At 37.9% G+C, this 25,223-nt stretch overlaps 1 protein-coding gene, 1 long non-coding RNA gene and 1 pseudogene across 3 annotated transcripts in view; 1 reads left to right on the forward strand and 2 right to left on the reverse strand.

Moving 5' to 3' along the window:
* The window catches only part of LOC144304794 (uncharacterized), a 48,464-nt gene extending 41,646 nt beyond the window's left edge, over positions 1-6,818 (reverse strand). The window contains exons 1-2 of one of the 2 annotated variants that reach the window (XR_013371760.1): positions 5,799-6,502; positions 1,995-2,098 (exon numbers count right to left, since the gene is read on the reverse strand). This is a non-coding gene — a long non-coding RNA (uncharacterized LOC144304794). Of the gene's footprint in view, positions 1-1,835; positions 2,099-5,798 lie in introns of those variants that run through there. The other variant, XR_013371759.1, reaches the window with a different exon arrangement.
* Positions 6,521-25,223, forward strand: part of BAZ2B (bromodomain adjacent to zinc finger domain 2B) — a 294,178-nt gene continuing 275,475 nt past the window's right edge. The window contains exon 1 of the mRNA XM_077883356.1: positions 6,521-6,719. The gene's annotated coding sequence lies outside the window, so the exon portion shown is untranslated. The remainder of the gene's footprint in view (positions 6,720-25,223) is intronic.
* On the reverse strand, positions 21,397-21,512 carry LOC144304993 (5S ribosomal RNA; annotated as a pseudogene).

Here is a 25,223-nt window from a genome sequence, read left to right on the forward strand (position 1 = left end):
AAAATGCTTCAGTGGGTGAGAAATAGTATCTCAATGATTCTTAATTCTCATTTCCCTTAGCAGGGTTGAGAATATTTCTGTTTCAGGGCCATTTGCCTTTATTTTTCTGTAAAATGTCTGTTCAGGGTGTTGGTCTTGCATTCAATTTTTTAAAAAGATTTTATTTATTCATGAGAGACACAGAGAGGCAGAAACACAGGCAGAGGGAGAAGCAGGCTCCCCACGGGGAGCCAGATGTGGGACTTGATCCCAGGACCCCAGGATCAAGACCTGAGCCAAAGGAAGATGCTCAACCACTGAGCCACTCAGGCATCCCTCTTATTCAATTTCAGATACTCTTTATATTTAGGGTCATGGGGGATCCCTAGGTGGCTCAGCGGTTTGGAGCCTGCCTTTTTTGGCCCAGGGTGTGATCCTGGAGTCCCAAGATCGAGTACTATGTCGGGCTCCCTTCGTGGAGCCTACTTTTTCCTCTGCCTGTATCTCTGCCTCTCTCTCTTTCTGTCTCTCATGAATAAATAAATCTTAAAAAAATATAGGGTCATGGAATTGTCTCATATAAGTTATATTTTTTGAGTCCCTCATTTGTCATTGTATTTTGCTTGTGGTATTTTTTTCTTTTTTTTTGCCACATAAAACCTTTTTTTTGAAGTGCCATGTAAAATGTTTTTAGTTTTATGTATTTGAATGCATTTTATGTATTGCCAGTATTTCATATTATTGCATCCAATTTTGACCATTGCTAGGAATGTTTTCCCTACTCTACAATTATAGAGGAATTTACCCGTAAATTCTCCTAGTACTTGTGTAGATCAAATTTTGACATTTAAATATCTGTTCTTTTTATTATTTATTTTAAAGATTTTATTTATTTATTTGACAAAGAGAGAGGGAAGAAGAGATTAAAAGCAGGGGAACAGCAGGGAGAGAGGCAGAAGCAGGGTCTCTGCTGAGCAGGGAGACTGATGTGGGACTTGGTCCCAGGACTCAAGGATCATGACCTGAGCCAAAGGCAGACGCTTAACAGACTGAGCCATTCAGATGCCCCAAATATCTGTTCTTTTTAAAATTTATCCTTACAGATCCAAATTCATCTCTTATGACTACCCCGATCTCCACACCACACCACTTATTAAAAAGTACATTTTTTCCTCACTGCTTTGAGATACAGCTTTTATCTATGTGAAATTTCCATATGTACTTGGGTCAGTTTCTCACATTTCTATTATATTTCATTGATCTTTTTCTCAGATACCAATGCCAACTATAAATTATAAGGGCTATATATATATATATATATATGTAGTGTATTTTAATATCTGATATGAAATCTCCCTACACATTTTTAAAAATTGTTTTTCATTTTTAAGATTTTATTTATTTTTGAGAAAATGCAAAAGAGAGCACAAGCAGAGGGAGCAGCAGAGGGAGAGAGAGAGAACCAGACTCCTCACTGAGCAGGGAGCCCGACGTGGAACTCGATCCTGGGACCCTGGGATCATGATCTGAGCCAAAGGCAGACGTTTAACTGCACCACCCAGGCACCCTCCCCACACACTTTTAATGCTCTTCCTTTTCAGGGCTTTTTTTTTTTTTAATTTCAAATGAATTTGTAATCAATTTTATGCTTATAACAGTTCTAAGGCAGGAGTGCTTATTTGAAATACTGCATTGAGTTTTTTAGAAAATGGAAAAGATACTTGGTTTTCACCCCAGACCTTCTGAATCTCTGAATATTGGGCCTGAGTATGTATATTTTTAGAAACCTTTCCAGTGGATTCTGACAATCCCATTAAAAATGACCTTATATTATAAAGGATAAATTTAAGTTCTAATTCATGATTATTTTATGATTTATTTTCTCTTACATATGCTGGATCTTACTTAATGACTCCAGCATTTATCCATTTTTTTAAGCCAGAAATCCCTCATCTTCCTTCAGTCCTTCTCTCCCTTAAGTCTGTTTTCTGTTGGTCACCAAATCCACATTTTACCTCAAAAACATCTGTCTTGAAATCTCCAATTCCATTCATGGAGTGTTAAGCATTCCGGTTGTACTACAGTCTGTCATTTGCTCCGCCTACACAGTTGTTGGTCCCTAAAAACAAAGTTGATTATGTCACTCCTAGCTGACCTTTGTTGGCTCTCAGGATAAATTCAGCCCCCTTACCATGGTACCTTTGGCTTTCACTGGGAGGTCCCACCGTCCTTATCCTTCCTCATCCCGGGTACCCCATACCATATTCCTGTTGCGGTGAACTTCTCACTAATGGATGGACACCAAACTTGGTAGCTCTTTGTATTTAAACTTAGTTTCTTTTACTTAGGATCTGCCCCTCCCATGCCTTGCTTTCAGTATTTGAGATGCAGTTCAAGTGATATTACTTTGATAAAGCTTTTTTTTTTTTTTTTTAACTCACAGTCAGATATAGTTGCCCCATCCTCTTTATTGTACAATACTTTTTGTATCTTTATAATGTGATTTATGTGAGTCTCTAATCTCCCAGGAATTTCACACTTTCAACATCAACCAGAATGTGAGCTTTTCATGTTTTTCCAGTCTCTAGCAAAGTGCATAGCATATAGGGAGCACTCAAATGTTTGTTCAATGAATGAAAACAAATAACTCTTCATTAGTTTGTACTGATTGAAACTGAAACAAGCTATGACAGTGGCCAGCTTGTTCTACTATTGAGATCTCTCATTCTTTAGGCTTTTTGAATCAGCCTTCTTAGACTTTGTTCTCTGTAAATGTCAATTCCTTACTTTTTGAAGATCCATGTATAATACCTATAGGAATAAATTAGATACTTAACCATCTTTATTTCTATATCTACCTATGTGAAAAGTTCTGTCTTGGTCTAAAAATAGATGCTGCTTTACAGAAGAAAGTGCAACAATTTACATATAGTAGTGGCATAATTAGCATGGATAGGTATTTATCATAAATAGAATTTCAGAAATAATTACCAGTAATATTAGAAAAGAGGTTTGATTGTTAAATTCTTTTGCAATTCTGAAGATGAAGTACTAATTCAGATGATGATCTTAGGTAGAGACCTAAGTGCTACTGGACCAAATTATTTTATAACTGAATATCCCCCTACCCTTCAACTCTATGACTGTGCTGTAATCTATGAAACAATCAAATGTGATAACATAAAAAAGGGATGGAATCATATTAAAAATAATTAAAGCACAACTTCATAGAGAGTATCAAATACTGGAATAATCCAGTTTTAAATTTCTAGTATACCATTTTTTAAAAAAAATAGTTTTAAAGGTATTAATTGGATAATTAATATATTTAAACTACAAAATAGCCCCAAATTATTTTAAACATATATTTAAATATACAAGTTGAAGCTTTTTATTGAAATTTAGAAATTCATCTTATGAATTTAGATATTAATCTGTTTTTCATTAATCAACTACTTTGTTAATTGATTTCTATTTAACTCCAAAAATATTTTCCAAATCATATAATAAATATATATAGTCTTGATAATAAAATATACTTTTAAAATATTTTAAAGACAGTAAAATCAAGTTCTTTATTATCACTACTCTTATCTTTTATTCCAACATTTTGACAACACTGAGTCTTATTTTGTATAAGCTACTTCATCGTTCAACCGAGGAAAAGATAACTGTGTTGTATGTGGCTGCAACTTGAAACTATACATACATACTCTTAAAAACATTTTTTGGATTATGGTTTTAAAATCAACCAGAGGAATGATAGGAATTTTTGATATGAGTTTTTATTTTTATGTAAGTTAATCTCTTTTATTACCAATGTACCAGTGTTTTCTGTTGATTAGGCATATATTCAAAATTTAATAAATGAATTTTTTGTTAAATTTTTTCCCCACAGGTTCCTTCTCTAAAAATAAGCAATATAAACTATGCATCCTTATGAGACCTAGTGTTTGGAAAAACAAAGTGCCATCTTCAACTCAGTATCATTTCAAAATACTATTGGAACCTAAAATTGAACTCTATTTTGCTGAACTCTATTTTGTTTGAAGTATTTAAGTATCCTTAGTTACCAAAATTACTCAAGGGTGCCTTTTAACTTTATTTCAAGAGAAAGCTTTAAGAGAATTCCGTATAAAAATTGAGGCAACTTGAATCTAGCCCTTTTAAAAATTTTTTTTTCAAAGTTGAATACTTTCTCAATAATGCCAGTTAGTAAACTGTCAGAAATGGATTGTTTGAAACATTAATATTATAATCCTTTATATATAGAAATATCAGTGAGTTGCCTTGTTTATTTCCAAATATATTAAAATATGTTTGAATAATGACCACTATTATTTAAAATTCATGAACTTTTTTGTTAATTGTTTTGGCTGGAATATCTAAATGCTGGCATTCACACTTATATTTTAATCTATATTTTTCTTCTGTAACATTATTGGTAAATTTTGAGATTGTGGAACTCTTGACCCAGTCATACATGTACAGAGCTTGGCCTCTGAGTTAATTAAATATGAGTTAATAATATATTATAAGGAAATTATTGTCCTTATTACAGTTATTAGGTAGTTACTCAAATTATAGCTTCAAAGGAATGCAGAGCATGGAAAACTCAGGATTAAATTATGCATTTGAACCTTAGGCCAGCTTTTACTGTAGAGACAGTTTTCTGCTAAGAGAGAAATTGTATGTCATTGAAATTAAATGCTTTTCTGGGGATGGAAGGTTCCAGTTTTTAATGAAATTACTGAGTGTGGTGTAGTGAAATGATTAAAATCTGTATTCCGGGAATGTGGCAGGGAAAAAAAATCAATAAGTGCTAGCGCAGCTTTGCTGCTCAATGTGAATCCTGAGAACGAAATAAACTACTACAAAAATAATAATTAAAAACATATCAGCACATTAATTTATTTAGCATCAGTCTCCTGAGACATCATCTTCACTAATTTTTAGCATACATTTTACTGTGTAATGAGCAGCCTTTTTTTCAAATATCCCTATTAGACAGGCAGTATTTCTGCCCTTCCCCCAGTGCTCCTGCATTGCAATCATTGTACTTGCACTTATTATGTTACAAATGACCGAGGTAAGGCTGACATTCTCAGTGCATGCAAAAAGACCTAGTCTGCCAAGCTTTTTTTTCCCCCCTAATGAAGCAGCTTTGTGAAATCTCCCCATGTGTTAATACTAATGAAGATCCTCCAGCACAATTAAAATCACAGCCAGTGGCTGAAGAGGAAACATAAAACAATAGCATCTTTTAAGATACATTTATCCACAAATGTATGTACAAAATATACATATATGGTCAAATTATTCTTCTGTAGCTTGCCTTTCACTTGCTCTTCATCCTGAAAATTAATTCCTGCAATTTTTAATTATATAAACTTGGAGACTTTAATGTGTTCGGGGGGGGGGGGGTAAAAAAAACACTACCTCAATGAAAAAAATTAAATTATATATATTCTTGTGTAATAAAGCATTAACCAAAGTTAAGATTTTTTTTTTTAAATCATTTTTAAGAAGCTATGGGGTGGTAATACCCAGGAAGGAATAGGGCGTACTTCACCTTTATTTTAACTTTATTGATTTCAGGATGTTGGTATGGGGGAGGGGGGCGAGGGAGAAATGTAAGGGTAAACAACAGAAAGTTGGGAGATTCTGGGGGTAGACAAAACGCATACCTCCTGTGCAGTTTAAGTATGAGGCAATGAAGTATCAGTCTTGATTTCTAAAAGTGTTCAATTCCTACAGTTGGCTACCCACCCCCCTTTTTTACTTCAAAAATTGGAGGGAAAAACTACAATTGAGATTACCTTTTACAGTTTTAGCTTGTAACTTTAAAACGATTTGCTGTCTTCACGTGTTTTATTTGAATTTTAATTCAGTGTATCAACACCACAGCTAGTTTAACTTGCCAGTGTTTGGTCAGTAGCGTTTTATCCCGGGACCATCTTGCGTCCTGATTTTTATTTTGAGTTCCAAACATCCACGAATTCTTGGCACGTTAATTTAGTTGGTTTACAGACTTAACCGAATTCTGGGTTCACGGACCAAAAGGTTTAAGTGGAAATGGTTAATGTCTGCTCCTTCATGTGCAGTTTACGGTTTTTAAAATTGGGTGTCCGATCCTATTTTCTGTCCTAGTTTGGGAAGAAGAAAAAAATTAAGTTTCTTAAGTTTTTCCTGGGACAAGGAACGGTTGCAAACTCAAAGCTGCAGTATTCTTGGGAGGAAGAAGCCGCCCCCCTCCCTCCCCGGCTCCTTTAGGAGCTGATAGGTCATTTATTATTGGAACTGAAATGGTATAAACAATTCTCTCTCTTTTTTCCCTTGTTAACAGCAACTTTCATTGTTAGAGAGAGGAGAGAGAGAGAAGCCTTGTTGGTTGACGTCACTTGGTTCATGAAGCCTTCGCCTAGAAGTGAAGCTGCTGAACAAACCTTGAGAAGAATCCTCTCCTGCTTCCATCTGCGGCCGGATAGGAGCTAAGCAGGGCGGCGGCGGCGGCGGCGGCGGCGGCGGGTCGGGCCGGGCCGGGCCGGGCCGGGCTGGGCCGGGCCGGGCTGCGCTGCCCGGGCGCGGACCTCGCCTCCGCGCCAACTCTTTCTACTTTGCTTGCAAGAATAACCACCGAGACCAGGAGGCGGCGGGGCCCCTGAACACCGAAGTCCCCACCTTCAGCCGCCTGGAAGGCGAAGACCTCGTCCGCCGCAACTCTCAGTTGGAAAGTAAAGGTGAGTTCGGCGTCTCGGGCCGAGCGGGGAGCGGGCGGGCGGGCGGGCGGCGGGGCGGGGGCGGTCCCGGTCCAGGTCCCGGTCCCGGTCCAGGTCCCGGCGCCCCCGCCCTGCCCGGCCCCGGCCCCAGCCCTGCGCCCCAGCCCTGCGCCCGCCGCCCTCCGCCCTGCGCCCTCCGCCCTGCGCCCGCCGCCCGCCGGCCGCCCCTTTGTTGTGCTGGCGGCGAGGCCGGGGCGGCGCTCGGGGTCCCGCGCGGAGTCGGGGCGCGAGGCGGGTGCGGGCTCGGCTCGGGGGACGGGAAACTTTACTCCGGGCTGCCGGGCGGGCGGCGGGCGGCGGGGCCTTTGTGCGGGCCGCCCTGCCCCTCCGCCCGCCCCGCGCCGCCCCGCGCCGCCCCGCGCCGCCCCGCGCCGCTCCGCCGCCCCGCCCGGCCCGGCCCGGCCCTGCCCTGCCCGCCGCCGGCCCCTCCGCCCGGCCCCTCGGCGGCCTCGCCTCCCCGCGCCCCGCCGGCCGCCGCTGCCATGGCCGCCCTCGCCGGGAAGCCCGGGCGCCCGCCGCTGCCGCCCTCCCTGCCTCCGCCCCCTGCTCCCCCCGGGGCCGAGGGCCTGAGCCTGCCCCGGCGCCCCCGCCCCCCCCCGCCCCCCGCGCCGCCCGCCTCGGCTGCCTCGGTGGGTCCGGGAGCCGCGGGGCTCACGGGGGGGGGGGGGGACGGGGCAGGTGGGGCCGGGCCGGGCTGCGGCGCGTCCTCGGGGCTGCGCGGGCGGAGAGGAGCTGCCCCCCGGCCCGGCCCCCCGGTCCCCCCGGGCCCCCGCACCCCGCGGAGCCCCCCGCCGGCCCCGCCGCCCCCGCCGCCCCCGCGCCCCGCACCCCCGCCGCCCGCCGCCCGCTCCTCTCCCCCGTGTTTCTCTTTTGTGTGTCGCGTCCTCATGAAGACGGAGGCAGCTGCAGCCCTTGGCCGAGTTGTTGAAATTTATCCCTTTGTGTATATTACAATATCCTCCATTTTTCCCTGCCCCCTAAACAACAGGCGTTTCGCCATCTTGGGCAATTTTTATTCCCAAGCCTCCTTTTTTTTTATTCTTGAGGAAGGGAAAGAAACCCCAGGAAGGCGGAGAGCGTGCCTGGATGAGACTCAAAGTTTAGGGAATGTTCAGGGGCCCAGTGACGTCATGTAAACTTTACCGAGAAATTCTCCCGAGAGCGAGAGTCCCACCTAGTGTCCCCGGCTGTCCCGCCCGGGGTCCCGCCCGCGAACGGGCCTCGGCGCAGCCCACGCAGTCTGGTTCCGGTAACAGGTGGAGGACGGCGCGGGACGCCGGTGCGGACGCCGGTGCGGACGCTGCTGCGGACGCCGGTGCGGACGCCGCTGCGGACTGTGCGGCGGCCCCGGCGCTCCCCGCCGTCGGCCCGCGGGTCGGTGCTCGGGTTCCCGCTGCCGTTTCCGATCAGCGGCGAGCGCGGTCCATTCCCGGTCGCCCCACTCCGCTGTGGGCTTTTCTCTGACCAGCCCGGTTACTGTTTTGCCCCAGATCCCCTTTTTGTAGTGAAAGAATCTATATGTGTTTTTTACATAGTTCCTGACATTTTAGAAAGATGCAACTACCGAGATACCCCGAGATACTGGGTACTTTTAAGATTCAGTAGCAGATACTAAAAGATTGGCAAAAATGGAGTTAGTATTTAAGAGGAGACCTTTATTTTAAAGTAGACTCTATGACTTCAAGCTGTAAGCTCCTTGTCAGCCATTAGGAAAAAATAAACAATAAAAACGAGTGTTGTTTTAATTTGCTTGTCTAAAATAGTTTTTCACCTCGCAGAAGTTCGGTTGGTCACATGACCAAACTTAATGGTACACCGAGTGGTATATGAATAAGAGGCACTGAATTGGATGGGAAAGTGGGATTCTGTCTCCCGTACTCATTTTCAGTCAGCGTATTTACTTCTCTTCTAACAAGGACATGAAACTGTCTGTATTTAATTTGCATTCTCTTTGTCTTCTGGGTTGGGGAAAAAACACGGACTACAATTAACGAAAAAAAAAAAAAAACTAATAGAAGCAATGCTGAATACATTGAAAAGATTTGTCTCCCATAAAAATTTACATTGTATGTAGTAGTATGTTTTGATCTCTGTAGCGGTCTTCCTCGGTGTTACTATTGGCTACGTTATTTATCTTGGAATTTGCTTTATGTAAAACGCTGTATAGAAAGCTTGACTGAATTGAACGTCTGCCATTTATGTGAATTGTAGTAGGTAGGTGAAAAATGTTTAAATAGTTAAAAGCACATAGAGCAGATGGTTTTAAATTATACATGCAACAAAGGACTAAAAGATTTGGCAGATTATAAATGGCAAGCAACAGAGGATAAGCAGTTTAAGAAAATGGTAGTTAAGTACATTTGATGTCTCACACCTATTGTAAACACTGTACATATTGTCACTATGCTGCATAATCAATAATTTAGCCAACAGGGAGTCATTGGTGAGTTTCAGATAGAAAAGAGTCAAATTTTACAAATGTTTGAAATGGGTGGCTGGATATAAAATTATTTTAAACCTATGGTAACAATGAAGAGTCTCTTAGGGGAGGTGATCAAATTGTATGCTGTAAAAAGAAAGTTATTTATCAGGGCTTAATATCGCTGTATTCATATAATGGTTTGGAGAGAAGTAAGAGTAGGTACATGGCTTTAAAAGCCAGAGAAGAGTATCTTTACTGTTCTTATATGTTAAACTATCGCTGAACTGTAGTAGCATTTATTCTTTCAGACACTACTTAAAATACTTTTAGCGTATTCAGTCTTGGAAACACATTTATTAGAATACTCTTGACATAATTCACTAGGTACTTACTAAATGAAGGAAGAATCTATTTTGTTATTTTTTGAGTTTTGTACATTATGATAATATTTTTTTTTGGTGAATGTAGTTTGCTCTCAATTTTTAAATGTAAAGATTTTTATGTAGTTTTTGCCTTTCTAGAAGGAACTGAGTAATTATAGTTAGCATTTTTCGAGATTTAAAATAACAAAGTATTCAGAAATTTGTTTTTATTTTTATGTCATTTATTTAAAATGCGTTTAAGACTGTAATGGAAACCTTGGAATTTTAATTCTGTTGCCCTTTCTCTCATTTCTTTGTTTGCATGTTTATTATAGAACTGCAGTGTAAAGGAGCAGATGTTTTGCCAAACATCCTGATGTGTTGCTTTTTCTTATGGGAGTGCATAACTGTTCCTTCTGATGCATCAACTTGACAGCTGGTTGATTTCATGGAGCTGCTAAGAAGCCATTAGTGGTGTCATTGAATTGAAACAGAACAGTCACTCCCAGCTTGAACTGCAATTGTTAATGTCTTTGTTGCTACTTTTGTGTTACTATACAAGATGTAGGATATAACAGTTGCATGAAAGTTCCTGTTTTCCGTCTTATCTCCTTGAATTAGTGAAACAATGTGTTAAACTTGATTACTTTTAGGTTTAAAGATTTCTGAAAGGAAAAGATTTTAAATTGTAGTTTCTGAGTTTCTGACCTAGTCTTAGCTAGGACTACCAAAACAAGTGATTCAACACAAACAAAATAATGTGTGATTTTGACCCCTAGTTGAAATTATATCATCTTAATGGTTTTTAATATACTTGATATCCTGAGGGATTAATTAAATTACCTAGTTAGGTATTCTAAGAAGTTTTTGATTATATAAAATTAAGTGTTTCATACCATAAGGTTTTAAAAAGTTGTGCTCTATTTAATAAATGTTGACTTGTTTGATTAAATATTTAACATTTTGTTACGGAAAGTGATCAGAGGAGAAAAGAAGTAGTGAGGAAATGGGCAGTTTTATGTTTAATTTTCTTTATAAGAGGATGAAGATATTAAGTAATTTAATAGTGCTCATTTAATGATTTTAAAAATTGAAATTATATTATTGTACTAGTAACTTTTTATGATACACCTTTCACAACTGGTACTAAGTGGTCTCAAATCGTCCCATTGATACCTAAGTGTTTTCTTTTTTTTTTACCTAAGTGTTTTCTATTTATTTATTTATATGGTGGGAGGGGACATAGAATGATCATTCTTTATTCTTCCTCTTTCCTAACACAGAAAACATAGTTTGTTTTTTTTTTTAAATGTATAAAAAAACCTTTAGGATAAGAAGTGTAAGGATATGTGATGTAGTTTATCACTGTGTCAGGAGATCTCTTCTAGTTCTAGTATTTACTCATTTTTCATTTTTAAAGCTTTAAGTACGATAAACATTTACACAGTTTTGCAAAAGGCATAAAATTTATGACATTTAAAATAGTTTGCCTTTAATAAAACTTAACATGTGAAGTTAGTGATTAGAATATATGATTTGCTGAGTTAAATACCATTAAAAGAACTTTTTATGCAATATAAACAAATTGTAAACACTTCTAATATACTGCTGAGTGATTCTCGAATTATGATTTCCTGAAATTATAAGTTTATAAAGATGTTTTCCTTTTAAATAGATCATACATTTCTAAGACTTCTTTCAAGTAATATGCTTTCTCGACTCTTTTTATATAATAGCCATATATAGTTCCTTAAAAAGAAAATCATTCTGCTACCTTAGCCTGTGATTCAATTTTTTTAAGAAATATACTTATTCTTAGCATTTGTGTCAAGGCAGATGTTCATATAAGCTAAGTTATGGTAAATTGTATATTAAATATAAACTTTCATTTTAAGGGAATCTCAATGCTTAGCCCTTTTTTTACAGGTAACATAGTCTTAATTGTAGTGTGGATCAGCATCCCGTTATTTAAGTAGGAATTGTTCCACATTGGGTGACTCTAAACAGAAGAGTCATAAAAAGTTTAAACTTTATAAGTTTTTCTGTTGGCCCTATTAACTTTGCAGTTATGGGCATAAGTATGATTAATTTATCATTACATATGGAATTATAAAGTTTTGGCAACATCTTTGCTGACAGAAAAACAAAAGGAATTTGCATGACTTTCCAGTCTATTTTGAATGTTATGTGAATTGTGACAGTTCATAATGAACAGTTTGAGATGAAAAATATTTAATAGTCTTGATATTATAGTTTAAACAGAGGTTTTAGAACGAATAGGCTTTTATAAGAGTATGAGGTGAAAATAAAATTTTTGTCACACTTATTTAAAAACTTACTGTATAATATAGGGTGTTTTCTATCTTTTTTTAAATTAATGCTTTTAAAATAGTTGTTTTTATAATTTATGAAATTTGATTTGTATTTTGGTTTTTGAATGCCTTTCATTAAAATAGTGTTAGAGATAATAATAATGAAGGTAATAAATAGATAAAGAACCTTTACTAATTTTGTGTGTGCAGATGTATGCATTTATATTTAAGGAAAATGAAGCATTTGGTTTAAAGATGATTATTGCATTGGTACTTCAGCTATGTGTAGGCATAATTGTGTGTTTTTCCTCTGTTTTCTCCTCTTAACACTTTTCCACAAGCATGCACTCATTAATCAAAGACGGTGCACTCCTGCTGAGGGCAGAGAGGTTCATCAAATTGGCAGTCAGTTTGGTGTAAAGAACGGTGTACTGAAGCTCTTAACTCACTGGGACATAAATAAATCTAAGGTCTTTGTATGCAAACCCTGGAGGTTAATACTGTATAATTCAATGTCCTGTCTTTGTTTTTATGATTGATGTTTTTAAATGTTTCAAGCTTGATGCAAGTCTTCTAGTAGGTCAGGTCTGACATTCTGATTGGCTGAAGTAAGAAAGCATTAGGTTGTCAGAAGGACTTTGAGTATGCTGCAGAGATTTTGATTTTTTTTTTTTCCCCTACGAGATCATTGTCATATTGCCTGAGCTGTTATAGGAATGTACCAATGATTGACATCCCCCACTGTGATAATGGACCCAGTGCATGAAATGCCAATAGTTTGGTCCTATTTGTTCGGAAGCTTACTGCTATTTGTATCCTTAACAGAGCTAACATGTAGAACAAGCAAAACTACTGGGATTTCTCTGTAGAAATAGTGCTGGGATTTGGCTTTAACATGAATTGGTTGCATATTCATAATTTAAGAACAGCTGGTTACAGCAAGCACATAGTCATTTGCAAGCTATTATAAACCATTCCACTCACACATGGAGCCTGTGCTTGGTGATTTTTTTTTTTTTTTTTTTTTTTTTTTTATTGATCTACCTGCATTTAAAATCTGGTCACTGCTGCTACAGAAGCTCTTCATTTTAGCTGTGTTTGCAACATAGAACAGCTTCAATTTTAAATATTTAATTTAAACTAAATGCAGAATAAAAAGAAGCAGCTTTGAAAGAACCAAGTGTAAAAGGTCAATAATGCATTACCCATCATATATCTCATCTTGGCCAAAAACAAACAAACCTAGATTACACAGCGTTTGTGATTTTGGGGAAATATGTTTTATAATTTTATCCATAGATAAGTAACTGAATTATCTTTGTTTTAAAAATGTTGTTAATTATATTTTGCTAGTTATCTATAGTTTTAGGTAACAACGCAAGGAAGGAGTAGACTGTGATTGTCATTGTTATAAAACAATTTCATGTAATATACAGAAACAAGACAGTACTCTTTAGTTTATGGGTGGTGTAAGATGAGATAGAAAAGAAGAGCAACAAGACATTATAATTTGATTAGGATAATGCTACTCCTAAAACCAGAAAGCTGCATTAATTTTTTTAGTAGAAATCTAATGAGGACTCTCTTCTTCTGCTTTTTGGGTCCCTTCTGGAATATTAAGCACAGCTATACTTTTACAGTATTTAAATGATATGTGTAAACTAGTCCACCTGTAATAGTTTCCTGCATGTTGTGCTGCCTAGCAGTGGCTGATGAAAGAGGAGAAAACCTCTATATCCCAAGCTTTCCGTGAGAAGAGTGGGAGGGGAAACATTAAATGTGATTTCAGATATCCTTGTAGGAATCTCGGGGAGCTCTGCCTTGATTTGTGTATGTTAAAATAAGCGGATACATGAGTGATTTACAAGGATAGTGATTATATTGAGCCTTCTACACAACACAGTATTATGTTCACATGTGCATGTATGTGTTTGTCCCCATGCTAGATGATGAAGTAGCTTTCAGCACTTCAAGGTTGAGTACCACTCCTAAGAGTGCATTTTACTCTTTCTTGGCTTCACAAATGGCTGGATGTGTTGGTAATATAATAGAATATATGGCCAAATTTAATCTAGCTGAAGTGGGCTGCACTTTTTTCTAAATAATAAATTCAAAGGTTATTAAAGGACGATGTGTTATGTTTTAGTTTTGAGTTGCATATAATAACTTTATTACACAGTTAATTTGCTATTATTTGAGGTTTCATTAATCATTTTGTGAACTATTGTGTGATTTTTTTCCTCTGCATTTTGAATGTTGTCCTTTCAGTTATTTTCCTGCTCTAAAGAATCTCATCACAGAATAAACTGAGGAAATAAAGGGAAGTAAAATTCAAATAAGTTTTGTTTCCCTTCATCTTCCACTTGATAGATCTGAAGGAGAGAAGTTGTCTACCTTTTTTTGGTTCTCATTACAACAGATAATTCTATTCAGATAAAAAGAAAGGTGAGGTAATGAACTCAATTTCTAAAATATTAGTAAACTGTGGGGGTGGTGGCTGGCTGGCTCAGTCGGGAGGAGCATGTGACTCTTGATCTTGGGCTCATAAGCTCAAGCCCCACATAGGATATAGATATTACTTAAGTAAAACTTTAAAAATAAATAAAATATTACTAACCCAACAAAACAGTAGGAAGTGTGGCCATTACTTGAAAGATGCGTTGACTCAGCAATGACACACACAGGAGATTCACTGGTATTTGATACACTTGTATTGTTTAGTACCAATAATAGGGGGAAATGTGGGACAGCTACTTTCATTCATCAAGTTTGTCCTGAATACAGTGTTCAGCATTTTCGGAGAGCTATGGTTGAAACTTTGTGAAAGCTCAGAATAGGGGCGAGGTGACTTCTGGTTGGAATCATTAGAAAAGGCTCTTTTGGCTTGGGTAGCATTAAATTAGATCAACAGGAATGAGTAAACTGGAATATTTAGAGATCAGGAAGAAAGGATCCAATAAAAGAAGGGAATTATGAGCCCCTCATAGAACAAATAAATAAATAAAGTGAGCTCTATTAGTTATCTGGAGTGGTTGAGTAGCCTTTTTGAGGTTATCCCAACCTACACCTTCCCTCTCAGAAGAGAAAGAAAATGTTATGGGATCCTTCTTTCCTCCATTGCTTTCAAGAATGCTTGGCTTTTTCTGGTGAAGGCAGGTTAATCAGTTTCAAATCATCTGTTTCAGTGATAGCCTTGTTGTTTGTGGAGGCCAGTTTAAAATTGACAGAACTGCCCTTACTGATCAGAGTTATTGAAATACTGTGTTCCTTTCTCCTTCATTCTTTTCCAATGCTTTGTAAATGTTTTTTTTTTCATTTATTTTTTTTTTATTGGTGTTCAATTTACTAACATACAGAATAACACCCAGTGCCCGTCACCCATTCACTCCCACCCCCCGCCCTCCTCCCCTTCTAGTAAATGTTTTTTGTTTTTGTTTCTGTTTTGAAACATAATGCATGGTCATACCTACTAAGAACATTGAGCAAGAGGACACCTGTGTTTCCCTTTTCTCAGTTTATTGGTGAAGAACTAGCTTTCAAAGGGAATTTGATGACTGACCCAATAAACACTTTTACTTCTTTTAGTTACTTTGGGTGAATAAAGAGGATAGACTGGCTAAACTGCCAATAATAGAAATATCCATAAAGACAAAAAGAAAATGTATAGCCGCTATTTATAATTACATTAGTACTGAATTTCACTAATAATAGAAATACCATTTAAAATATATGGGGGTGGGGCAGCCCGGGGAGCTCAGCGGTTTAGCACCACCTTCAGCCCAGGTCCTGATCCTGCAGCCACGGGATCCAGTCTCACGTAGGGCTCGATTTTATTTTAAATAAAATAAAATAATATGAGGCACGTGGGTGGCTCAGTCAGCTAAGCATCTGACTCTTTTTTTTTGTTTATTATTGTTTTTATTTATTTATTTATTCATGATAGCCACAGAGAGAGAGAGAGAGAGAGAGAGAGGCAGAGGGAGAAGCAGGCTCCATGCAGGGAGCCCGATGTGGGACTCAATCCCGGGACTCCAGAATCGCACCCTGGGCCAAAGGCAGGCGCTAAACCACTGCGCCACCCAGGGATCCCTAAGCATCTGACTCTTGATCTCAGTTCAGGTCTTGATCTCGGGCTCATGAGAACAAGCCCTATGCTGGGCGTGGAGCCTACTTAATAAAAGTATGAAAAGGAAAGATTAAAAAAAAAAAGTCATACACAAATGTATAAGGTCTTCATTTTCAGGAGTTAGACTTTTCCTAACTTCATTATTACTCCACTAAGATAATGAAATTCATTTCATTTTCCTTATTTACAATGTTGTGATGACCATTTACTTGCAAGAGATGTGCTAGAAGAAAACCTTTAAGACGTCCACATAATTCTTTCTTTTTTTAAAAAAAATTTATTTATTTATTTATTCATAAGTGACAGAGGAGAGAGAGAGAGAGAGAGAGAGAGAGAGAGGCAGAGACACAGGCAGAAGGAGAAGCAGGCTCCACACAAAGAGCCCAATGTGGGACTCAGTTCTGGGGCTGCAGGGTCATGCCCTGAGCTGAAGGCAGGCGCTCAACTGCTGAGCCATCCAGGGATCCCCCACACAATTATTTCTTGTATGATGATGTGGTATGATGATGTGTTTTGAGATAAATTAAAGGTGGAAATGAGTAGAAATAGAGGGCTATCCAGTGTCTGAGTTTAGAGAGGATCCATACTTTTTCTAGTTTCCATGATGACATGGTTATTGAAACATACTTTTGGACTTCCTTGGGGAAAGGATTACTGTTGACATGAACTATTGTGGCAACATATGAAAGAGCAAAGCCCATTTTGAGCATCTGAAGAATATTGGGGAGCAGCCTATAAGTCACAGGATGATGTGTTTCTTCTTTTATGGGTTAGTGTAGCATACTGGAAGAAATAGGGTATGGCCAGGTAACAGTAACAGGTAGAGTTGTGGGTCAAATCTCTTTAAAAGAGGGGTTACTGTAGAGCAAAAGGAAGTGTGTCTTTAGGGGGTGGATAGTAACAACATCAAAAAGAGGAGGCAGTTTTAAAGAAGGCTTTTAAATGAAGTTAAGAGAAATGGAGCACTGTGACACAATTTAGTCCTCAGTAAAGTCTCAAGATTTTCTCCATTGTGGCCTAAGTACCTTAGCATTAACTTCTTATGCATTGTCATTAATATTTTCAGCAGCTTATTGAGAAAATAATTCTTATCTATAATCATACCTTGGGGATTTGAAGTAGGAATTTGAAGGGTTAGGGAAGGGCTGTGTAAACAGCCGGTCCAGGAAGAGAACATGCAATACTTTGGCCAGTTAGGTGAAAGCTTTCTTTCCCTTCCCTTTCCAGAAAGACTATTCATAGGTGTACTGTCAGAATTCAAACAAGAATTGGTTTAAAGAATTTGTAAGTGCTTTTGTACCATGTGTGAAATGGGACGGTAGGCATAAGGTATGCCAGGGTCCTAGACAGAATAGGAACTTTCCAGTATTTGGGGTTTTTGGGTTGTTGCTTTTCATGGAGTATTCTGTTGACATAGTATCTTGAATTTGACCTTTCTCACTTTAATGCGAGACACTTTTTGTGAAATAGGTCAATTTTTTTTGCAGTTTATTGCAAATATTTTATTCTTAGTAGGTAGCATTTTATATGTTTCAGCTTAAGTCCAGAGGTACCAACTAAATTAATTACATCTACCTGGGTAAAAATGCATGCTGCTTTCTGTATTTGTTAATGTCAGGACTTCACAAGAGACCTGAAAGTAATCCTGTAGTTACCCATGGAAACGAGTAAAAATCACTTATTTTTTCATATTTCTTACTATTGTGATGTGCTCATAGTCACATATTAGGCAGTAGTGACTAGTTAAGTAAATTGGTCACTGAATTGAGAACCAGAATCGGGCTGACATCTATTTCTTAGTAACTAGAAACAATTTAAAGTGCTCAGAAATGAAATGCATAGCCCATAATATCCTCAAGGAGGCATAATTTACTTAGGGAGAAAGGATGTACATAAAGTGCTGTTTCATCTTTTGTGATTTTAGCCCACTGAAATTCAATTATTTACGTTGGAAAAATTGGAACTGGGAAAGGAAAAACAATTTCGGTAACCACCATTCATTCAGTGAAGTTACTTATAGGCAGGATACAGCAGTCAGATACTCTCTGTTCCTGGGTAGCTCTCATGGTGTGGCTCTTATGTCTTAATATAAATATTTTTTTGTATATCATAGTTCCTAAATGCAGGCCAGCTATGAGTATCTGGAACTCCATTACGTGAATGACATCTACTTTAGTGCTGGCAGTCAAACTGTCTGTGTTGGCCTTGTTGAGAGACCATTTATCTGTCTCAGTATGGTTCATGTCAAAGATAATATTTACTATATTTTGATATAACCTACTGACTAGAACCTACCCACATTCCCCTCACCCCCCAATTAGATGAACCTCTACTGGGAGTACATGAGTGGCTCAGTTGGTTAAGCATCTAACCTTTTTTTTTTTTTTTTTAATATTTTGTTTATTTATTCATGAGAGACACAGAGAGGTAGAGACATAGGTAGAGGGAGAAGCAGGCTACCCATGGGGAGCCTGATGGGGAACTCGATCCCAGAATCAGGCCCTAAGTGACCAGGTCCTGAGCTGAAGGCAGACACTCAGCCAGTGAGCCACCCAGGTATTCAACTCTTGATTTCAGCTCAGGTCTTGATCTCAGTGTCATGAGTTCAAGAACGTGAGTAGGCTTGGAGCCTACTTTATTTTATTTTATTATTTTTTAAAGATTTTACTTATTTATTTGAGAGAGAGAGAGAGAGAGAACACAAGTTGGTGGGAGGGGCAGACAGAGAGGGAGAAGCCAGCTCCCCATTGAGCTGAGAGTCTGATGCAACAGTAGGGGGTAAGGGGAGGCTCCATCCCAGGTGCTTAGGATCACAACCTAAGCTGAAGGCAGATGCTGACTGAGGCTCTTACTTGACTGAACCACCCAGGTGCCATAGGGCCTACTTTAAAAAAAAAAAAAAAAAAAATGAGTGTTTGCTGTTATATGAAGGTAGCATGGTCCAGGATAGTTCATATGCTTAAGTATTGCTATTGATACCCCAGAATGTAAAGAGAAGAAATTGGTTTGGAATTAAAAGTGTTCAAGGAGATGGTGAAACTTCAGTTGATTTTTGAAGGAAGTAGTAGGTTTTTTTTTTAATTTAATTTAATTTTATTGATTGATTGATTGATTGATTGATTGAAATAGATATTTTAGAACAGCAACCTGAACAAAGGAGAGGATGATGTAGGAAACTTACCTAACTAAATGTTTGTAATGGGAGATAAAGTTACAAAGGGGAGTTTAGGTTAGCTAATAGATTTTTAAGCAGAGATGTGATGTGATTAAAAATTTAGAAAGATAGATTTGGAAGAAATCTGTTAAATGTGTAGAAAGCAGGGACTATTAAAAGAAAGACCTGTGACTTCTGAAGAAATTCCAGTGATAGGTGGTAATGATTAGACTAATAACAATAGAATGGGTAGAAGGTTATACATGAGCTACATAATACTTTAAAGGAATAGAGTTGAGTAGTGTGGGGAGGTTGAAGATTATATTACCTTGCATGCAAATCTATTTCTTACGAATATAACAATAATTTGATGTAGCTGAACATTTATTTCCTCCTTTCCAGATACTGAAAGCAAGAGGAAGAAAGACTGGGGGTTGGGGGACGCTAGGTAGCTCATTCAGTTAAACATCTGATTTTGGACCAGGGCAGATCTCAGGGTACTGGGATTGAGCCCTGCATTGGGCTCCCCTCTCAGTGGGGAGTCAGCTTGACCCTCTGCCCCTCCCCTTGCTTGTGCTGTGTCTCTCTCCCAACAAACAAGAGAGATTGACTGTGGCTTACCACTTGCCAGTGTTAGATACTGTTTCTAATACATCATAACAGTCTCATGATGAGTTTAGCTTAAACTTTTTTAAAAACCCTTTTTCTTCACTCCCGGTATAACAAAGATGTATGAAGATGAGTACTCACATACAGTTAGCTTGATATTTTCCTTTTTTTTTTTGTATTTATTGCCCTGCATATGTTTAAACCATTGCTAAACATCACTTTCTGAAAACCAGTGGGAGATAGGAGGAAGCATGTTCTAAACATAAACATACCATACTTTTTATGGATCCCTGAGGATAGACTTTCATGAATCCATGCTTTTGCACATGATGTTCCCTGTATACAATTTTTATTCCCTCTCTTTCTGCTTGGTAAAATCTGCTTATTTTCTAAGACTTCTTAAGAGTTATTTTTAAAAAATTTTCCCAACCCTGTACCTCCTCACAGGATTATCTGATTCTTCCCTTGTGCTACACTGGAATGCTAATAGTGGAGCACATGGTTGTGCATACAGATAGATTGATTCCTTACTTCCGACCTTTATAGATATGCTTCAGTGCACATTTTTATGCATAGTACTTTTATTTGTTGCTGTTTGATATTATTTCATAGGATAAATCCCTAAAAATGCAATTATTAGGTTAAAGGCTGGGAATACTTTAAGGCTCTTAATATATGTATTGTGAACTTGGCCTTTGAAAGGATTATATGAGATTATAGTATTTCACTAGTAGTGTATAACCATACCTATTTCACTACACCTTCATTGGATTGGGTCATACTCATCATTTTTAGCCATTTGCCTAGTCCATTGTAAAACAAAAAAAAACTGTACCTTATTTAATCTGCGCTTCTGTGACTAATTAGAATGAACATCTTTTAGTAAATATGCTTCTCTTTTGTGATTTGTCTTTGACATTGCCTGTTGCTACACAGAGGTTTTAGTATGTTGATTATAAGCTATTTATAAATTCTAAGTATTAATGATATTATGCTTTTATTATATTTATTATAATTCTTTAGCTTTTTAGTAGTTTTTTATTTCCAGAAATGTGAAATGTCATTTCTTCATCTTCTAAAACATTCTTTCCATTTTTAAGCTTAAAAAATGTCCTTTTCCCAGGGTACCTGTGTGGCTCAGTGTGTTGAGTACCTGACTCTCGGTTTTGGCTCAGGTCGTGATCTTGGGGTCTTGGGATCAAGCCTTGCTTCAGGCTCTGTGTTCGGCATGGAGTCTGCTTGGGATTCTCTCTTTCTCCCGCCACCCTTAACACCCTCCTTGTGCGCTTTTGTACTGTGATTGCACACCCACCCTCTCTCTCAAATAAATAAATAAATAAATATCCTCCTCCCCAGAGTTTTTTTTTTTCCCAGAGTTTTCATAGACACATTTCATATATTTATTTTGTTTTTTGACATATAATTCTAACCGTTCCTTTTTTTCTTTTTTTTTTTTAATATAGAATCTATTTATTCATGAGAGACAGGGGGAGAGAGAGAGAGAGAGAGAGAGGCGCAGAGACACAGGCAGAGGGAGAAGCAGGCTCCATGCAGGGAGCCCGACCTGGGACTCGATCCCGGGACCCCAGGACCCCAGGATCATGCCCTGGGCCGAAGGCAGGCGCTAAACTGCTGAGCCACCCAGGCATTCCAAGCCTACAGCACCCAGTATTCCCAGGCGGTCTCCCATCCAAGTACTAACCAAGCCCTACCCTTCTTAGCTTCTGAGATCAGAGATTGGGCTCATTCAGGGTGGTATGGCTGTAGACACTTTTTTTAAAGTACGTTTTCTGCCCCAAGTGGTGCCCAAACTCCTGACCCTAAGACCAAGAGCTGTGTGCTCTTGCCAAAAGAGCCAGCCAGACACTCCATTTCCCATTCCTTTTTGCTAGTAGAACTACCCTTTAATGCCCATCTTAAGGCCCAACCTCCTGTTAACAGTATCTGTACCACTAAAAAAATGCTGTATACTCTAAAAAATCTCTATTACGAGGAATGTTGAACTAGATAACTAAAGGTCAACTTTTTGATTTGGTTCTACCTCTTGTAATAGAATTCTTTATAAAAATGTTAATTTTATTAGATAATACTGAGCATATTAAAAATAAATTTTCCTTGATAAGTTTGGGTCATCTTCCTGGTCAATAATTCTATTATACTTACTAGATGTCTGAATTATGACTATTAAAATATAACTTAGTGAGAGTTTATTTTTTAAAGGTTCAAGTTATATTTGTGCCATATTTGTTTATGACAAAAGTAAATTGTGGAAGCAACTCCGTAACTTGCCAGTTTTCCTTCTTAATCATATTCATTGTCCTTTGATTTTTTTCCTTTATATTCATTTTGTTTATTTTCTAGCATTTAAAAAATTGAGGTACAAATGGCATACATTGTCAGTTTCAGATGTACAAGACTTTTAAAAGTGTATTTTTGACTAAAAAATTTCTCAGAAGTTTTGAAAAATACAGAAAATATTAAAAGTCTCAAATGTCCAAAGTTCTTTTACTTCCATTTTTATTTTATACTGAAGTTTATTTAATGAAATGAAAATCTTCATAAATGAAAAGAACCCAGCAAGTTAGTTCCATAAACCTCTCCTCTAAGAAGAAAATGAGGGGCACTAGCATAGAGTGAAATGGTTTTTTGATACCAAGTAAAAACAAATTAAAAAAATCCTATTAAGCAAAAAAGGACATTGGTGACCTTGGCAATAATACTTTTAGTGGAGTGTTTTGGACTAAAGCTAAAGAAATAGGACTGTGGAGTTTGGATAGTTGTTATTTTTTAAGGGAAATGAAATCAGCAAGTTTCTAGGAAGGAAATGTGGGCTTGAAGATGACTTTCTTAATGATGAGAACGAAAATAGAGGTCTAGGGATAGAGTTCAGAAATACTTTGAGAAGAGGGAAGACGTGGGTTCCAAACCCATGTTAGACTGACATTATCTACAAGGAGGGGTACCTCTGTAATTAATGAATGAGAATGAGAAGATGTGGGTGTGTTTAGCAATGAGTTTGGAGCTTTGGTGGAAAGAAATTTCAGAGTTCAAGTTCCAAATATCAGAAATTCTTCAACTACAGGGGTGCCTGGGTGGATCAGTTGGTTAGGCATCTGACTTTTGATTTTGGCTCAAGTCATGATCTCACCGTCGTGAGATTTTTTTTTTTTTTAAGATTTTATTTATTTATTCATGAGAGACACAGAGAGAAAGAGAGGCAAGGGCAGAGGCACAGGCAGAGGGAGAAGCAGGCTCCATGCAGGGAGCCTGACATGGGACTCCATCCCGGAACTCCAGGATCATGCCCTGGGCTGAAGGCAGTGCTAAACTGCTGAGCCACCCAGGCTGCCCACCGTCATGAGATTGAGCCCCTGTCAGGCTCCATGCTCATTGAGGTGTCTGCTTGAGGTTCTCTCCTCCTCTTTCTGCTCCTCCTTCAACACATACACATTCTTCCTCTCAAATAAATAAATAAATCTTAAAAAAAAATTATTGGTGGTATCTGGGTGTCTCAGTTGGTTAAGCATCTGTCTTCAACTCAGATCATGATCCCAGGGTCCAGGAATTGAGCCCCACATTGTGCTCCCTGCTCAACAGGGAACCTTCTTCTCCCTCTCCTGCTACCCCTGCTTGTGCTCTCTCTGTCAAATAAATAAATAAAATCTTAAAAAAAAAACAAAAAATAAAAATAAATTCTTGAATTAGAAATGCCTCTTTGCTGTTTTTTCATAAAACAAAGTTTTAATTTCTTATTTTATCTGATTATATCAGGAGCATTTTCTCATGTCATTGAATATTTTAAACAGTATATATTAGTTTATTCAACTACCCATGTTTGAGGCATTTAAACTTTTTGATTAATGTATATTTCAATATATAATGAAATAATTTAACATCAAATGTCACTAAGTCTCTGTGCATATTGTAATTCATTTCATTAGGAAACATTCCTGGAGATTGAATCGCTGGGTCAAAGCATAATGAATGGTTTACATTTATACAGTGTCATCCTGGTAAATATTAACAACTAGTTTGTGTGTCTGGTGGGGGGAGTGTGATTTGTAATGTGTGTTCTTTTTCCTGGTGTAAATACTCCTGACATGGCCTATTTCATTCTAACAATTAATACCACTGAGCAGAGTTGGGATGTGCAGACACAGAATTATTATACAATATCTGTACCAAGCTGATACAATAGATGTAAATAACCTCCACAGCATAGAGAATAATAAAATGTGGTAAAATAATTAGAAGTGATAAGTTTTGAGTATTTATTACCTTATTTTTAATAACTTATTAAGTTGTAAGTTTATATAATTTAATTTTTTAAGATTTCTGTATTTTATCTATTTTTAATGATTTATTTATTTATTAATGAGAGACATAGAGAGGTAGAGGCACAAGCAGAGGGAGAAGCAGGCTCCATGATGGGAGCCCGATGTGGGAATCAATCCCAGGACCCCGGGATCACTCCCTGAGTCAAAGGCAGACACTCAACTACTCGACCCCTGAGCCACACAGGCATCCCTATGTTTTTATTTTGTTTTATTTTATTTTATTTTATTTTATTTTATTTTATTTTATTTTATTTTATTTTATTTTATTTTATTTATTTTATTTTATTTTATTTTATTTTATTTTATTTTTTTCCTATGTTTTTATTTTTTATTTATTTATTTTTTTCTATGTTTTTATTTTATTTTATTTTATTTATTTTATTTTTTTATGTTTTTATTTTAAAGAGAAAGAGTGAATGTGAGCAGGAGAGGGGCCAAGAGGGAGAGAGAGAATCCCAAGCAGACTCCCTGCTGAGCACAGAGCCTGACAGGGGCTCAGTTTCATGACTGAGACCATGGCCTGAGCCGAAACCAAAAGTCAGATGCTTAACTGACTGAGCCACCCAGTAGCCCCTATATAATTTAATTTTTAATAATGACTGTGTTTAACAACTGGGTTGCAAAATTCCCCAGAATTTTAACAGTTGACTCTTGTGAACTTCTATGAGCAAGCTCCAGAACTTACTCCTGAGTTATCATTTTTTTTTCTTTTCTCTTTTTCCCTTCCTTCTTCTTTTTTTCTTATACTTATTGTGGAGTTCCCTCCCCCCATATTGTTATTTTCAATATAGGAAGACTTAAATACTCAGAAGACCAATGTTGCATTCTTTTTGTGTATGGCTCTACAGTTTGTTTTGCTTTCACTTACCATATATGAAATCTATTTAAGTGAAAGAGATGAAGTGTGAATACCCAGCTTTATTTTTTTTTTTCCCCACAGACTGTTCAGTTTTCCCCAAAACACTGTGGAGTAATTCCTACTGGCCATTGATTGAATTACTCAACTTTCTTGGTTTTTTTCTAATATTTTTTCAATTGATTCTATAGGACTTTTCATATATATATATATCATATATTATGCAAATGAAGATAATTTTGCTGCCATATTTCTAATATTTATAACTTTATTCTGTGTAAAGAATA

The sequence above is a fragment of the Canis aureus genome, chromosome 34 (genome assembly GCF_053574225.1).
Source record: "Canis aureus isolate CA01 chromosome 34, VMU_Caureus_v.1.0, whole genome shotgun sequence".
NCBI classification, from domain to species: Eukaryota; Metazoa; Chordata; class Mammalia; order Carnivora; family Canidae; genus Canis; species Canis aureus.